The sequence below is a fragment of the Bos indicus x Bos taurus genome, chromosome 23, assembly GCF_003369695.1.
Source record: "Bos indicus x Bos taurus breed Angus x Brahman F1 hybrid chromosome 23, Bos_hybrid_MaternalHap_v2.0, whole genome shotgun sequence".
NCBI lineage: Eukaryota > Metazoa > Chordata > Mammalia > Artiodactyla > Bovidae > Bos > Bos indicus x Bos taurus.
Window position 1 is genome coordinate 31543812 of NC_040098.1, and position 17442 is coordinate 31561253.

Consider the following 17442-nt stretch of genomic DNA (forward strand, 5'->3'; position numbering starts at 1 on the left):
AGTTCCAGAAAAACATCTATTTCTGCTTTATTGACTGTGTCAAAGCCTTTGACTGTGTGGATCACAATAAACTGGAAAATTCTGAAAGAGATGGGAATACCAGACCACCTGACCTGCCTCTTGAGAAATTTGTATGCAGGTCAGGAAGCAACAGTTAGAACTGGACATGGAACAACAGACTGGTTCCAAATAGGAAAAGGAGTACATCAAGGCTGTATATTGTCACCCTGTTTATCTAACTTATATGCAGAGTACATCATGAGAAACGCTGGACTAGAAGAAGCACAAGCTGGAATCAAGATTGCCGGGAGAAATATCAATAACTTCAGATATGCAGATGACACCACCCTTATGGCAGAAAGTGAAGAGGAACTCAAAAGCCTCTTGATGAAAGTGAAAGTAAGAGAGTGAAAAAGTTGGCTTAAAGCTCAACATTCAGAAAACGAAGATCATGGCATCCGGTCCCATCACTTCATGGGAAATAGATGGGGAAACAGTGGAAACAGTGTCAGACTTTATTTTTCTGGACTCCAAAATCACTGCAGATGGTGACTGCAGCCATGAAATTAAAAGGCGCTTACTCCTTGGAAGGAAAGTTATGACCAACCTAGATAGCATATTCAAAAGTGGAGATATTACTTTGCCAACAAAGGTTCGTCTAGTCAAGGCTATGGTTTTTCTGTGGTCATATATGGATGTGAGAGTTGGACTGTGAAGAAGGCTGAACGCCGAAGAATTGATGCTTTTGAACTGTGGTGTTGGAGAAGACTCTTGAGAGTCCCTTGGACTGCAAGGAGATCCAACCAGTCCATTCTGAAGGAGATCAGCCCTGGGATTTCTTTGGAAGGAATGATGCTGAAGCTGAAACTCCAGTACTTTGGCCACCTCATGCAAAGAGTTGACTCATTGGAAAAGACTCTGATGCTGGGAGGGATTGGGGGCAGGAGGAGAAGGGGACAACAGAGGATGAGATGGCTGGATGGCATCACTGACTCGATAGACGTGAGTCTGAGTGAACTCCAGGAGTTGGTGATGGACAGGGAGGCCTGGCATGCTGGGATTCATTGGGTTGCAAAGAGTCGGACACGACTGAGCGACTGATCTTATCTGATCTGATCTGATATGGTGTTCATTATATAATCACACATAGACCTTTGGGAGTAACTATGTTTCAAAATTCAGATTTTTTAAGACTATTAAAAAAATCCCAGTTCAGTTCACCTTGAGATTTGCCTCAGATGAGTTTTACTGCCAAATTTATGGGGGGAAAAGAGTTCAGAATTGTATGGATTTTAGAACTGTGGACGGAGAAGATCACTCCAGTGATCTTGCCTGGAAAATCCCAGGGGTGGGGGAGCCTGGTGGGCTGCCATCTATGGGGTTGCACAGAGTCAGACTAGACTGAAGTGACTTAGCAGCAGCAGCAGTAGAACTGTGGATAAGAGATCCTGGATATGTACTAAAGTCTCTCTCTCATCTATTTAAACATTTTCAAATTTAAGAAATTTTTAATAAAAAATTTCATCTTACTCCTACCTCTAGTCACTTAATTTCACTCCCTAGAAACAGCCAAAGCTCTTGATTTCTTTTGTAGGTTTTCAGGGATATTTTATACATGTAGAAGCAATTATTTATTTTTAATTTAACTCCATTATTTTATACAGATAGTAGGACATTATGCACACAGCTCCTCTGTTTGCTTGTTTAATTTTGGAGTTTTTCCCATAGCCATAGGCATAGATCTCTTTGTTTTTGACAGCTGAATAATATTCTATTATATAGATTCATTTAGCCAGTCCTCTATTGATGAGCAATTAGATTATTTCCAAATATTTTCTATTTATAAATACTGTACTAAATGTTTATATATATATATATACATCATCTTACACATATATGAGTATATCTGTAGGATAAATTCCTAAAAGTAGAATTTCTGAGTCAAAGAATTTTCATTTATTATAGACTACTAAATTGCTTTCAAAAGTAGTTATGAAAATTTCCAGCTCTCCAACACTATCTGAAAGAAATATCACCCCCAATCTTCATCAAACTTTTTGATTTTTGCCAATATACTAATCCCTTATGTTTTCTGTGATGCCAAGAAAGGCCTCCATTGTGCCAAGACTGTAAAAGAAAATTCTCATGTGGTTTTTTCTAGGACTTTTACAGCTTTATTTTTTTCCTATTTAAATTCCTAACCACCTAGAAATAACTCAGTTGTAAAATATGAGATGTGGATTGCACTCTGTTTTTTTTTTTTCAGATGTTTGTCTACTCAGACATCAGTTTTCATCCCAATCCCAAAGAAGGGCAATGGCAAAGAATGTTCTAACTACTGCACAATTGCACTCATTTCACATGCTAGCAAAGTAATACTCAAAATTCTCCAAACCAGGCTTCAGCAATACATGAACCGTGAACTTCCTGATATTCAAGCTGGATTTAGAAAAGGCAGAGGGACCAGAGATCAAATTGCCAACATCCCCTGGATTATCGAAAAAGCAAGAGAATTCCAGAAAAACATCTACTTCTGCTTTATTGATTATGCCAAAGCCTTTGACTTTGTAGATCAAAACAAACTGTGGCAAATTCTTAAAGAGATGGGAATACCAGACCACCTTACCTGCTTCCTGAGAAATCTGTATGGAGGTCAAGAAGCAACAGTTGGAACTGGACATGGAACAACACTCTGGTTCCAAATTTGGAAAGGAGTACATCAAGACTGTATACTGTCACCCCGCTCATTTAACATTGATGCAGAGTATATCATGCGAAATGCTGGGCTGGATGAACTACAAGCTGGAATCAAGATTGCTGGGAGAAATATCAATAACCTCAGAAATGCAAATGATACCACTCTTATAGCAGAAAGTGAAGAGGAACTAAAGAGCCTCTTGAAAGTGAAAGAGGAGAGTGAAAAAGCTGACATAAAACTCAACGTTCAGAAAATGAAGATCATGGCATCCAGTCCCATCACTTCATGGCCAATAGATGGGGAGACAATGGAAATAGTGAGAGACTTTATTTTGGGGGGCTCCAAAATCACTGCAGATGGTGACTGCAGCCCTGAAATTAAAAGATGCTTGCTCCTTGGAAGAAAAGCTGTGACCAACCTAGACAACATATTAAAAAATAGAGACATTACTTTGCTGACAAAGGTCCATCTAGTCAAAGCTAAGGTTTTTCCAGTAGTCATGTATGGATATGAGAGTTGGACTATAAAGAAAGCTGAGCACTGAAGAATTGATGCTTTTGAACTGTGGTGTTGGAGATGATTCTTGAGAGTCCCTTGGACTGCAAGGAGATCCAACCAGTCCATCTTAAAGGAAATCAGTCCAAATATTCATTGGAAGGACTGATGCTGAGGCTGAAACTCCAATATTTTGGCCACCTGATGTGAAGAACTGACTCACTGGAAAAGACCCTGGTGCTGGGAAAGATTGAAGGCAGGAGGAGAAGGGGATGACAGAGGACGAGATGGTTGGATGGCATCATGGAGTTGATAGACATGAGTTTGAGCAAGCTCCAGAGTTGGTGATGGACAGGGAAGCCTGGCATGCTGCAGTCCATGGGGTCACACAGTCGGACACAACTAAGCGACTGAACTGAACTGATCTACCCAGATGTCCCAGTACCACTTATTGAGTGATCTGTCTTTTCTCCACTGACTTGAAATACCATTTTTATCAAATTCTTAAATATTTGTGCTTACTTATGAATTTCCTATCCTGTTCATACTATAATGTTTTTTTCATTGAAGTTTGTTTTAAAACCCCAAAGGCTTGTTCTTTCTTGTTATTCTTCTTGAATTTTCCTGGCTACTAATGCTTGTTTACTTTTCACACAAACTTTTGAAGGTATTTATCCAGTTTGAAAACAAAATTCTATGTTAATATTTATTGGCATTGTATTAACACCTAGACTAATGATAGATGAAAGCTGACATTTTGTTTTGGGATCCCGGATGAAGCCCCAAGATGATAGCTTACGTGAATGGTGCTGCTGGATTTGTGACTTTGGAAGAGGATTTAACTCTGGCACCAAAGAGGGTCTCTGTCACTCAGAGCTTTGGGTAGATTTTATTAAAGCAACAGGGATAAAGAAAGCTTCCAACAATAGGGGGCAGGAGAGTACCCCCCCCCTGCCAGTTTTTGCAAGGCATCTTATACTCATTAGCAAGCTGTTGATCATAGATAAACACCTCAAGGCTGACAGAGTTGCACCAGGTGCAGCTCTCTCCCACAACATACATATTTGCACAAAGGGAGTCCTCTGTGGGTGAGATACATTGTATAAGTCTTGAAGGAAAACAGACTTTTAAACAAGATACATAGTTTCATTAATATAACTTAAGAAAAACTTTTCCAGAGTAAGATGTACTATTTTGTTGGGCAATTAGCAGCTCAAGGTTGGAAAAAAGTTACTTTCAGGCAGAACCCATCCTCCTTATAGCAACACAGAACTAAAGGCCCCTGCTAAGTAGTTGAAGTGGGAGCAAAGGAATGCAGGGAAAAAAAGTTTGGCGGCTTGCCAGTTTGTCTCCTCCTGGGGCTTGGGGACCACAGGCCTCCCTAGGCAGACTTGCCTAGCCGTTAACCCTTTCACTAACATGTAGAGAAAATTGATATGATTTTCTCTCCATATATGGCTTCAGTAAACAAGATTTTAAGTTTTCTTATTATTGACCTGGTATTTTCCTCTTAAATTTATTTCTCAACAAAACAAAAAGACAACCTACTGAATGAGAGAAAACATTGGCATATGATGTGATTGATAACTGGTCAGTGCCCAAATATATAAGTAGCTCATTTAACTCAAAGCAAACTAAAGAAACCAAAAAACCCAACCTGATTAAATGATGAGCAGGAGACCAGAAGAGACATTTTTCCAAAGAAGACATACAGATAGTCAACAGGCACCTGAAAAGATGCTCAACCTTGCTAATCATCAAGGAATTGTTAATTAAGACCACAATGAGATATCTCACACCTGTCAGAATGGTTATCCTCAAAAAGTGTACAAATAACAAATGGAGAAAATATGGAGGAAAGGAACCCTTTTCACAGTTGGTGGGAATGTAAATTGGTGAACCCACTATGAAAAACAATATGGAGGTGCCTCAAAAACTAAAAATAGAACTACCATGGTGGTGGTGGTTTAGTCACCAAGTCATGTCTGACTCTTGAGACCCCATGGATTGTAGCCTGCCAGGCTTCTCTGTCCATGGGATTCTCCAGGCAAGAATATTGGAGTGGGTTGCCATTTCCTTCTACAAGAACTACCATATGATCCAGCAATTCCATTCCTAGATATATACCCAAACAAAATAAAAACACTAATTCAAAAATATACATGCACACAAATGTTCATAGCAGCATTATTTATAATAGTCAAGATGTGGAAGCAGCCTAAGTATCAATTAACAGGTAAATGAATAAAGAAGATGTGGTATATATACACAATGGAATATTATTTAGCCATAAAAAGAATGAAATTCTGATATTTCAAAAATGTGGATGGACCTAGATGCTACTATGCTTAGTGAAATGTTAGACAGAGAAAGTTAAATACTTTATATTATCACTTATATATGGAAACTTAAAAAGAAACCAAATGAATAAATATAACAAAATAGAAAAAAATTATTTCTGTTTTATCTCTTTTGTTGCTATTGAAAGCAGAGATGTTTTCTTTTATTCTGTGTGTGTGAAGGCAATTGATTTCTCTTGTTTATTTTTATAAGTATATTTAGCTTTATAAACAAATCCTTGGATACCTTTATATAATTTTAACTCTTTTCTAACTTAGTTCTCATTAAATGCATTGTCTAGTTCCTGCAGAGCAATATAAAATAATAGTAATCAGAATGGACATTTTTCTAACATGTTGCTAACTTCAAAGAGAAGCCATAAGATGTTTCCTCTGAAAGCAGGATGGTGTTGATGTAAGTTAGATATGTTTATCACAGTTAAGTAAGGAAATATCTATTCTTTTATTTAAATGTTTATCAAAATGGATGTTAACAAAATAAAATGCCTTTTCCATATCTAAATGTAGATGTTTCTAGTGAGATATGCTAATATGGTGAATTGTGTTTAAAAGTTTTAAAATTTTAAACAATTTTAATGCTCATCTCCATCTTGCCATAGAAAAAATTTTACTCCTCTAATGTGCTGCTGGATTCTGTTTACTCTGATTTTATTTAGGATTCAGCATAAATAAAAATATGTGGTTTTCTTTTTTAATTAATTGATTTTTGGTTGCATGGGTCTTGTCTCTACTCAATAGTTGTGGTCCACGGGGCCTTTGCTCTTTGGCATGTGGAATCTTCCCAAGACTGTGTCCCCACATTGGCAGGCGGATTCTTATCCACTGCACCACCAGGGGAGAACTAGGTGGGTTTTCTTATTGGTAATCCGTTTTAGTTTAAAGATCATTATTTGTTCCCCATCCCCATCCAAGATCGAATGTTCTCTTCTTTTTCTATATTCTAACAGTTTTAAATGCATTAGAATTATCTGTTCTGTAATAGTTTATTAAAATTCATCTGTGAAACTTATGTCTGATATTTTTTCAGGGTAGTTTGTTGACAGCTTTATGTCTTCAATTGTAACTGGTCTGTTCGGATTTTTTATTTCTTCTAGGGTCATTTTATATTTTCCAGAAATACACATATCCAGGTTCTTAAAATTACTCTGCATAGCGTTGATTAGGGTAGTATCTTTTAGTTTTACCTGAACTTGAAATTATGAACATTCTTTCCACACTGGACTGTGCCCTGCGACCAAGAGAGTTGCAGAAACTCTCCCCAAAGAGAAAGCGAACCTCTGGACTGAATGAAACTGGAGTGGACGGGGCAACGCATCTCCTCTAGACTCACACCGTTTCAATGCCCGCGCCGTTCCAGCCAGGTTATTTGAAGATTCGCGGGAGCTGGAGATGCAAGAGAATGAAGAACCCAAAGAACTGGAGCAAATAAGGGGGACTGAGAGAGCAGACGGCGCAGGTCAGGGGATTCCTCCAAGGCAGTGGGAGAGCAGGAGCCGCAGCCAAGGCTGCCAGTCCTTTTCACTTAAACATCACAAACACCACCTGATAACTGTCCTACTGTGTAACAGCGTTCTGGTCTTTGAATCTGACGATCGGAGTTCATATCCTCCATATCATATCTCGAAGCGACCTTTGGGTCCAGTTTAGCTTTGGCTCTCGGGTAAGTGACTAGGACGAGCTCGTTTCTGCGCCCCTCCCCCGCCAGCCCACCCCGCTTTTTATTTTTTTCCCCCTTTTTGAGTAACACCCCGTTCCGACATAACAATACGCTTAGTTTCAACGAGAGAGTTGTATTTCAAAGCGAAGGAGTTCTCAAGTCATCATTTAATGCCTCTTTCTGTGATTCCCAAGTGGCCCGAGCCCTGGAGAAGTCAGAAACGAGCATTTTCTCTTGGAAGTTTACAAATTCCTGGGGAGCCGGTGAAAAGGAAGGGTGAGTGAGATTTCCTGAGATGAAGACGCTCTCTGGCCTCAGAATCGTCAAGAACCCTCCTCGCCGCCCGCCGTGCCCTGAAGGCTGCTCACAGATGTGCAACCACTATCTAGGTTTTCCACACCTGTATACAAAAAAATTGCTCATTATCTGAAAGTCACATATAGCTGGGCGTTGTATTTCATCTGGCACCCTATCGCCTACCTCCAGCGGGGGGCGCTTTCTTCTCCGCGGGGCATGTGCGGGAAGCGACCTCCCTGTTCGCTGGGATAATTCTCGAGAGGCGGCCTTCGGTTCTGCTTTCCTTACCGACCCCCACCCCAACCCTAGCCTGGAAAGACCTCAAAGCAGCAGCAGGCAGAGAAGGCGGGAGCGCAAGTTCGTCCCCCTCTGCAGGCCGTTCTCCCGCGCCTCCTCTCTTAGGTGCTTTGGACTGGGGTTAAAAGGAGGAAATCTCGGCCTGCTTCCTCTCCGAAGTCTCCTGAAAGTCCACAGTCAAAGCAACCTCCCCTGAAAGAGTAAAAGCCTGTCTAGATGGAAAGGAAGAAAACCTACTCCGATTGAAAAAGGACAACAACAAAAAAAGGAGGAGGGTGGGGATGGCTGCTGTTATCAGGCTGGGAGGAAAGATACAGGTAATGCCAGCTACAAAGTAAACAAGAATCAGTGTTTTCTCCAAGATCAAGCAGCAACTGTGAAAAGCCACCACGGTCCGCTCTTTGAGTGATTACTGCCTTCTTACGATGTCCCAGACCCACTCGGCTACGTCCCATCTATTACTGGAATACCTAAAACCACCCTCTTTTCAAGACTATACCTAATCCCCAGATAATCTGCGCTTCTTCTAATCCCTCCTCAGAAATAGCTATCAACCCAGACCCGCTTCTCGCTCCCTTTAGAGCCTCTTTAGAGTCATCCGGGAGTTGGTGATGGACAGGGAGGACTGGCGTGCTGCGATTCATGGGGTCGCAAAGAGTCGGACACGACTGAGCGACTGAACTCAACGGAACTGAACTGAAAGTAACTAGGTTCTTAATAAAGGAGGTTTTCTCTCACTTCTCTTGTTGAGCGGTGTTTCCCGGAGTATCCTGTCGCTGTATTAATTCATTACACTGATTTTGTCAGGTTTGTTCCTGGTGGTCTTTGGCCGGTGTCTTTAACACCACCTTAGCTTGCTCTGTGAGTCCTAGCTGTGTGGGTAGAGGAGGGGTTAGAACAATTAATCCTGGCAGAGCAGGGAAAAAATCAGGATAGACACTCATGTTGATGCTGGAATGACAGGAGAAATGTGGGTCTTGAGGAAAAAAGATTTTACCAAGATGGACAGCAACTAGGATAACCATGTTTTAAAACAAAACAAAACAGAATAAAACTAGAGTTTCAAACTTCAGCATTTATCAGGATTACCCCAGAATTTGTTCAAGCACAAATTGTTGGGCCCCAGTCCTGGAGTTTGTATTTCTAACAAGTTTGCAGGTGACGATGATGCTGGTGTTGCTTGGGAGAAATACACTTTTGAGAACTGTTGAACTAGAGTAATCTCTTGGATTGCATAGGAGTTAATCCAGTGATCCAACATGAGACCTCTGATTCAGACATTTAAAATTTTCATTCTAATAAAACAATCCACCCTAAAACCACAGAAAGCTCAATTTCACCAGTCCCTAAAATCCATTAAATCATTAATCAGTCCAATTTATAAACTGCCACTGGACATCCAGAAAATCTGTAATAAACAAAAGCCACCAAGCTTATGAGAAATCAGGACTCCTATTTCCTTCTCACTGCGGGTGCTTGTGCTTCCATTTAAATGATCTGTGACAATGCTAGTTGAAATAAAAATTCCCCTTATAGGGCTGCAGGAGCAGATGTGGTCTGGTCTCCTTTCTACTTATTTGGTTGGGGGGCTTCCCAGATGGGGCTAGTGGTAAAGAACCTGCTTCCCAATGCAGGAAATGTAAGAGACACGTTCTCCATCCCCATGTTGGCAAGATCCCCAGGAGGAGGGCATGGCAACCCACTCCAGTATTCTTGCCTTGAGAATCCCATGGATACAGGAGCGTGACAGGCTACAGTGCATAGGGTCACACAGAGTCAGACATAACTGAAGTGACTTAGCAGGCACTGCTGCTGCTACTAAGTCGCTTCAGTCGTGTCCGACTCTGTGCGATCCCATAGATGGCACATGTGCATAAATTAATATAATCCCTATGGAGGAAATTGGAAAATATCTTACAAATGACTACACCCTAGAACACAGCTTATCTCCTAGACATTTATATTACAGCTATAGACACATATGCAAAATGGTGTATAAATTTAGATGCAGATATATTTACCTTTTAAAATAAGTAGCATTATATACATTGTCTTGCACTATGCTCTTTTTCATTGAACATTATATTTTGGATACATGCACTCATATGGTCAAAGCAGCACTATTCACAATAGCCAAGACATGGAAACCACCTAAATGTCCATCAACAGATGAATTGCTAAAGAAGATGTGGTACTTATATACTATGGAATACTACTCAGCCATAAAAAGAATAAAATAATGCCATTGGACCAACGTAGCTGGAACTAGAGATTATCATAAGTGAAGTAAGTCAGAAAGAGAAAGACAAATGTTATATGACATCACTTACATGTGGACTCTAAAATATGATACAAATGAATTCATTTACAAAATAGAAATGGACTCAAAGACATAGAGAACAGACTTGTGGTTGCTGGGGATTGGGGAGGGAAGGATTGGGAGTTTGGGGTTAGCAGAGGCAAACTATTATATATAGAAGGGTTAAAAACAAGGTCCTACTGTACAGTACAGGGAACTATATTGTGATACACCATAATGGAAAAGAATATATGAATAAAAAGAATATAGATATGTAACTGTATCACTTTGCTGTATAGTAGAAATTAATACAACATTGTAAATTAACTATACTTCAATAAAAATGTATCTTGGAGAGCTTAGTACTATATATGCATACTGTGTTTCTGGAATGACACATTGGGGCCAATAATGTCCTACTGGTGGGAAGGGTAATTGGTGACAAAATTTGCTATATAGATTTTTATAGTTTTTGAATCATATGAACATAATACTTACTCCAAAATGGCAATAAATAAAATAAGTAATAAAATGAAAAAGTACATTATATTTTTTCCTCCCAAAGTCTGTCAAGATGGAAGTCACAAGTAGAAACTGCATGTTACTTTGGGGGGGAGTGCATCACAGGGCATTCGGGGATCTTAGTGCTTTGAGCAGGGATCAAACCTGTGCCCTCTGCAGTGGAAGTGAAGAGTCTTAACTGCTGGGCCAACAGGGAAGTCCCAGATTTTTATGACCTTTTCTCAGGGAGAAATACTTAGCTTTAACTGAGAATATTGTAGTGTGTACTTTTTAGTTTTGTCGTATCTCTAAGAGATACATATTCTTCTTCCTTGTCAATGATAGGAATCCTTAGAAATGGTTGCTTTTAAAGTTAAAAGATAGTAGACAAAAATTCTCTAAAGATAAACCTGATAATGCCTTAAATAACCCATAATTTTGTGTACACTTCTCTATAAACAACTTTATACGCTCCTCTAAATTTATTAGGCAATGTTTTTCTATGGTCTTCAATTAATTCTTCAGTGATTTCCTCAGTGGAAAATCTCTGCTAAGCAAAACTTGGAATGAAAATTTCACGGGAGAATGGGAGAATGAAACACTAATCAAACGTATCATTTAACAAAGTTCACAGCTATGACAAAATGCTACCAAGGAAGTCGGGAACGGGGCGGGGCGGGGGTGGGGGTGGTGGGGTAGGTGGAATAGAAGGAATTAATTTACTTCACTCAACTGAATGAGTAACTCAGTTACGAATTACCTCGCCAAAACAAGTAACCACCCCTCACAAACTCAGCCAGTCGACGAGGATGGGATTCGAACCCACGCGTGCAGAGCACAATGGATTAGCAGTCCATCGCCTTAACCACTCGGCCACCTCGTCGCATGTTAAGTCTTCCTTTTTCAACATCTTCTGGCAGGCGTTTTATAGTAATGCATCTAATCGTTCTTTTCCCGGCTTAATCGTCACAACCACAGTGTGAGTTAGGTGTCTTAAAGTAAATTTCACAACGGACAGTAATTGACAGCGCTTGGAGTGGTGAAGTTACTTGGCAAATACCTGATAACAGGTAAAACCAAGCATAATACACGTTGTTGGACACAGGCCAACACTGTCTTGTCAACTCAGCTCTGCGTCCCCAGGGAAACACTCAACCGACTTTCACAAGGTCCCTCGACCGCTGCATTTCGCATTGAAGGGACAGATTTCCCCACCTCTTGATCAGAACTCCCAGGATTCCCGTTTTCTACGTGGTACCAGAATCCCGATTCCTTTCTATTTACTTTTGTGATATGCTCGCCAGCCAGGAGATGCCCTCATTTGTCTATTGTTTTACTCTCTTGGCATTGATCAGTCTGAAAAATCAGCAACGCAGGAGAACGTGTTTTGGAAAAAAAAAAAAAAGTAGAAAAGAGCGAGAGTCCTAATGGGAAGTCGTTTGCATCGTAGCACAAGATTGGTTTAGCCTGACTCCTATCAACCAACGGGGGGGTGGGCAAATAATCCCTGATGCGGGAGTCAAGGTGCAGGTCCCGGTTGTGGCTCTTTCCTAAACCCCACAGTGCGGGCCGGATTGAGTAGCCCCTAATGTCCCTTCTGGTTCTGACAACCTCTGAGATAAAATGACAATCAAGAAACCTTTTCCACTCATAGGAGTTCGTGTACTTTTAAAGGTGGCTTAACGGTAAAGATTCCGCCCGCAATGCGGGAGATGAAGGTTCGATTCCTGAGTCAAGAAGATGCCCTGGAGAACGAAACGGCAAACCCACACTTGCCTGAGAAATCCCACCGATAGAGGAGCGTGGCAGGCTACAAGCCTTGGGGTCTCAAAAGTCAGACACTAGACAACGAAAAACAAAATGTAGTGCAGAAGTTTGAAGGTTGAAATGTTCTTGTCTACCAAAAATGTTGGTCCCTTTTTCCTCTCTATTAAATTTCTTAGCTCAGCCCTTAGCTTTGTTGGGAGGAACTCCTTTCTCAACTGATTCACCGAATTTCCAAATGCCATTGATGGGCACAAAACCCTTAGAGGTACTTCATCTAAAATACCAAATAAAACCATCTTATTTATTCCTTTGAGTGGAGCGAGTAAATTGTTACCCTTTGTGTCATCGGCTACCACTCACACCTACCTTTCAGAGACTCAAAGGCAACCTTATTTCACACCAGTGACTTCAGAACTATTCCTAGTGGAAGCTCAGGGGTGAGGGTGGATTTCTGCTGTTAACTAAGAGTTTCACTGAAGTTTAACTTAAACCACTCTCCCTGCAGCAAGAGGTCAAGGAATGTATTTGTTTTGGTCTTATTACACCAATGTCAGTGTAAGTAAACAATAACTATTGTTAACAAATTTAATAACAAATATAAGCATTAGAATTAAGGTAACTAGAAAGCATATTTTTAATTAATTAAAACTTTTGGGTTGATAATCTTAGTTTTTTTAAACCATAAAATTATGGTATTAAATTAGTGAAACATCAAATTAGTTAACATTAAATTAGTTAACATCAGTGAAATGCTTAGAAACTTGTTTTACAAATAGTTATTGCTGTGTAAATCATTTGCTATTATGGTAGTTGTAATACTAGCAAAATAAATAATAAACTAATAATTACATTAAATTGTATTCAAGTAGAAAATAAAACCCAGTGGGGGGAAAACCCCCCAAAATATTCATGATGGAATTCCTTGGCAGTCTAGTGGAGAAAACAAAATGATCATTGTAAGAAAATTAACACACTGATGAAAATAAAGTGAGATGAAGAAAAAAAAAAAAAATCTGAAGAAACCATCTTCCCCCTACTAGACATGTCCATAAATAAATGAGCAGGACATATATTTTAAAATTCTGTCTCCTTTATGTATTGAAGTCTTGATGGGTAAAATGATATTATGCCTTGATTTTCTTTAAAATATAGGAGGAAAAAGGTTGGGAAATACATATATGTATATACACATACATATATATTTAGAGAGAGAGATTGGCAAAAATACTAATTTTTACAGTTGGGTGATGAACACATTAGACTACGTTATATTTTCTTTGTGTTTTTAAATGTCCATTATAAAAGTTATAATATATTTAACCTCACTTTATTGAATAAGCAAGAAAGAATTAATGCAACGGTCAGGGAGTCAGAGTCAGTCAGTTCAGTCGCTCAGTCGTGTCTGACTCTGTGACCCCATGGACTGCAGCACACCAGGCTTCCCTGTCCATAACCAACTCCTGGAGCTTGCTCATACTCATGTCCATCAAGTTGGTGATGCCATTCAACCATGCCATCAGGGATGACCATGCCATCCAACGGTCAGGGAGCGTATAAGTAAATAAGCAAAGACACATATAACTGTGTTGACAAGAAAAGATGAAGTAGGGGTTAATACCCTATTTGTAGGAAATTCCTTATCCATAATTTAAAGGCATGTAGGTAAAAGTGCGAAATTGAAAAACATCTGCGGTCCACAGGCTGACAGCTCCGTGAGAAGTACTCACCCGCCCGCATTCCCCAAACTTTTCCATCCAACGACAGTGTAGACTCCTCGCCAGCAAAAACCCCTACCCCTTCCCCGCCCCACCCTCCAACCCACGCTCTAAGCTTCAGCTTTTACTTATTCCCTGGAAGTGCAGACCGTCGGTCGTGGAGCATAAGTTGGTGGCATTAAACCTGTCATGCTTCTTATTGGGGGAGGTGGGGACCTCTCTCTAGGTTTAAAAAATTTTGGTTTCCACCTTCTTTATAGCTGGGTAATGATAATAATGGCAAACTCCTACACAGCTCCTACTCTGCGGAGCACTAGCCTAAGTGCTTTACACACAGTATTAAATAAGAGAATTCCTAGCAGATGCAAAGTTATAAATAGAATGTATAAACAACAGTCTTACTGTACAGCACAGGGAACTATATTCAATATCCTGTGATAGGGCATAAAATAAAAGAATATATGTGTGTGTAACTGCATTACTTTGCAGTACAGCAGAAATTAATGCAACGTGGTAAATCAATCATGAAAGTTACTCAGTCATCTTCGACTCCTTGTGACCCCATAGACTATACAGTTCATGGAATTCTCCAGGCCAGAATACTGGAGTGGGTAGCCTTTCCCTTCTCCAGGAGATCTTCCCAACCCAGGGATCAAACCCAGGTCTCCCGCATTGCAGGCAGAGTCTTTGCCAGCTGAGCCACGATCAACCTTACTTCAGTAAAATAAATTAAAAAAAAATTAAGGCAATCCCAGTACCGCCCTTTCAAGATGGGTGCCTGCCCAGGGTCCCACGCAGAGTTGCCCGGCCGAGGTTTAAACGGAGCACTCTTGTCTCCACAGCCCAATGCTGTTACCTCTCATGCAGTATTTCAAACGAGAAGGTTGCAAATTATTTCCCCTTAAAATCCAGTGGAGACGTGATCAAGTTTCATTGACTGGTTTGTTTTAGGCTTGACAAGCAAGGGAGAAGGTGAAACCAGTGGTGTCAAAAGTCTTCAAAAGAAACAGAACGCTGGAAAAACCAGAAGCCATTCTTAGGACCTAAATTGCCAAATACCAAACCAAAAGCCGGGAAACAAAATCTGCTCAGTGCGCAGGTGAAGTCTTCCCTCGATTTTCCTGGAGGCTTTTGAAGGATGTTGCTCTGGACTTCGGTTCTCTAGATGGGGAAAGCCGTGATTACAACTAGCTCTATGACGCGCTTCTCTTGGCTCTTCTATCCCTGCTCACAATCCCCACGTCCATTCAAATCAGCTGCCCAGAGTTGAACCTTTCCCATCTGAAAGAGAATCTTAGCTAATATTTCAAAACTGCCCTCTCTGCATCCTGGAGGAATCAGGGGACCAGGAACTGTTCACTTTCTCCAAGAACTGTGTCCCCAGGCTCACGGAGAAGAAAAGGCAAGGCGGTGTGAATTGTACGAAATTTAGGCTGTGGTAACACGGTTGCAACCTTTTCCGCTCCCACTGGGATGCATGCTTGAGTTTCTGAGTCTATAGAAATTCCAGGAAAGCAGCCTCTCTTTGGCTGTATACCCTCCCTTTCTGTCAGTAGGTAAACAAGCCACATAAACAAGGTGTTAGACAATACTGGGATGACAAACTCAAGGTTGGGGTATTAGGGTGGATAATGACAGGAAGAGGTTCCAACATTTTCCCATGTTAAGATCTGGATCCTAGCAGGGTCATAATTTTCACCCATCCAAGTAGCTTTCAGCCATTCCCAAGGCCACAGACCTTTCTTTCAGATTGCCCCCCTCCTGTTTCCAGACCAGATATTGGGAAAATCTGGTGGGGAGTGTGGCTGACTTTTCCTCTTACCAGGGAATCCTAAGAAGCTGGATGCAGTAAGAGTTTCATGGAAACTGGTCTAGTGCTGGAACACTGCCTGGGTATTGCTTGGACCTTGAGATTAAGTCCCCTATCCCTCTGCCAAGGGAGACCTTTGTGGTTGAAGGAATTGCTTTCCTAGAGTCTCTAATGAATCAATGCTCTGATGAATCAATCTTTTAAAAAAAGATTATTTAATAATTGAAGTACAGTTGATGTATAATGTTGCTACAGGTGTATGATACAGCAATTTAAAAGTTTTAAAGGTTTTAAAAGTTTTAAATTCCATTTATAGTTACTATAAGATATTGATATAATATCTTATAGTAATATATATCCTTGTAACTTATTTTATACACAATACTTATAAAATAAGTACATAAGTATCTTATTTGATAAGTAACTTATTTTTTATAAGTAACTTATTTATAAGTGTTATAAAATAAGTAACTTATTTTATACACAATACTTATAAAATCAGTACAATATATCCTTGTAACTTATTTTATACACAATAGTTTGTACCTCTTAATCCTCTATCCCTACATTACCCTTCCCTGCTTCCCTCTCCCCACTGGTAACAGCTAGTTTGTTCTTTATTTCTGTGTTCCTTTTATTATATTCATTACTTTTTTAGATTTCACATGTAAGTAATATCATAGTCTTTCTCTGATTTCACTTAGCTTAATATCCTTCAGGTCCATGTTGCTGCAAGCACATATCTGTTGATGCTTAGGTTGCTTTCATATCTGAGCAACTGTAAATATGAACATTGGGGTGCATGTTATGTTTTTGACTTAGTGTTTTAACTTTTTTCAGGTATATACACAGGAGTGGAATTGCTGGGTCATATGGTAGTCTTGCTTTCTCAGAGTCTGATGAATCAATACAGTACTTGTTTTTTTCCCTACATTTACTTTTAAAACAAATTACAAACATTCCTGAAATTTATCTTTATCATCACTTTAAAGAGAATATAAGCTAGCCTTCCAAGGGTTAAAAAACAGAATCCCCCTCAAATCCTTTTTTCCATTTTCTGGAAGTGACTAGTTATCCTTATTGAGGGTCTTCAGAATCCCTTACAAGATTTTACTGTCCATGGGTCAGGCTGTGCCTATCAAGGGTTTGTGTTGGTTGATAACCCAGTGCTGAAGGCTGGGAACCAATATTTTCACTGAGGTAAGATCTTTTGAGAAGCTACTTTAGATTTTGACACTGTACTATACAATTCAAAGCAATCTGGAGATTCAGTGCAATCCCTACCAAAATTCCAATGATATTTTTCACAGATATAGAACAAACAATCCTAGAATTCATATGGAACCAAAATAGACCCCAAATAGCCAAAGTGATGTTGAAAAAGAAGAATGAAGCTGGAAGCATCACACTTTCTGATTTTAAACTATATTACAAAACCATAATAATCAAAACAGTATGTTATTTGCATATAACAGACATACAGATCAATGGAACAGAGTCCAAAAATAAACCCATACATATATGGTCAATTTATTTACAACAAAGG

At 39.8% G+C, this 17442-nt stretch overlaps 1 non-coding gene across 1 annotated transcript; it reads right to left on the bottom strand.

The window, feature by feature from the left end:
* Positions 1-11405: 11405 nt before the first annotated feature.
* Positions 11406-11487, bottom strand: TRNAS-GCU. Its single transcript has one exon. It is a non-coding gene; the product is annotated as a tRNA-Ser (tRNA).
* Positions 11488-17442: the final 5955 nt, after the last annotated feature.